This window comes from Dermacentor silvarum, unplaced genomic scaffold, assembly GCF_013339745.2.
Source record: "Dermacentor silvarum isolate Dsil-2018 unplaced genomic scaffold, BIME_Dsil_1.4 Seq400, whole genome shotgun sequence".
In the NCBI taxonomy this organism is placed as follows: domain Eukaryota; kingdom Metazoa; phylum Arthropoda; class Arachnida; order Ixodida; family Ixodidae; genus Dermacentor; species Dermacentor silvarum.
In genome coordinates, this window is record NW_023606177.1 from 32,050 (window position 1) to 32,768 (window position 719).

Below are 719 nucleotides of genomic sequence, written 5' to 3' on the forward strand. Positions count from 1 at the left end.
TCAGATCTTAAGATATCCCGTGTTTCAAGAAAGCTTCGGCTTTCCTCCATATCGCTCCAGCGTCATTATGCGGTAATCTTAAATGAAGACGACTGTGAGGTGGGAAAGGTTAGACTGGACCACGCAGGAAGAAAACATTTACAGCAACTCTTCCACCACGGAGGAATTGCGATAAACAAACGAAAACGACTTGGACAAAAGTCATCAGTGAATAAGATTATGTTTCTCTACTTCTTCTTCGTCGCTGAAGCAGATTGTTCTCGCGCATCCGCGAAAGCTTACTTTAACCGATTCCGCATGAAACAAAGAATTACGCCGTAACATGTTGCGCCGGTTATCAATTTCAGTGCAACATGTTATGGGCTAATGGGAAAAGCTTCATTTCTTGAATGCTTTAATGATATGGAGAAGCTGCGCCTTCCGCATGTCCGCGTGGCCTAATGGATAAGGCGCCTGATTCCGGATCAGGAGATTGCAGGTTCGAGTCCTGTCGTGGACGTGATTTTTTTTTTTTTGTTTGCAGCATGGTGCATCATTAGTTTTATGGAACGCCTGGTGGTTCCTATACGTGAGGCCGTGTGGATTTGCCGCATTATCACGGATCAGGAAATGGCCGGTTCCTTGTATTCCTTCACGGACGTCGAGTTTTCAAGGTGTATTTTTTATCTTTTTTGCTCGTGCAACATTGTTTATGGGCGTGTAGCTGCTACTTCTGCATA

At 44.6% G+C, this 719-nt stretch overlaps 1 non-coding gene across 1 annotated transcript; it reads left to right on the top strand.

The window, feature by feature from the left end:
* The first annotated feature begins 426 nt into the window (after window positions 1–426).
* On the top strand, window positions 427–499 carry Trnar-ccg (transfer RNA arginine (anticodon CCG)). The gene has a single exon. It is a non-coding gene; the product is annotated as a tRNA-Arg (tRNA).
* The last annotated feature ends 220 nt before the right edge of the window (window positions 500–719 follow it).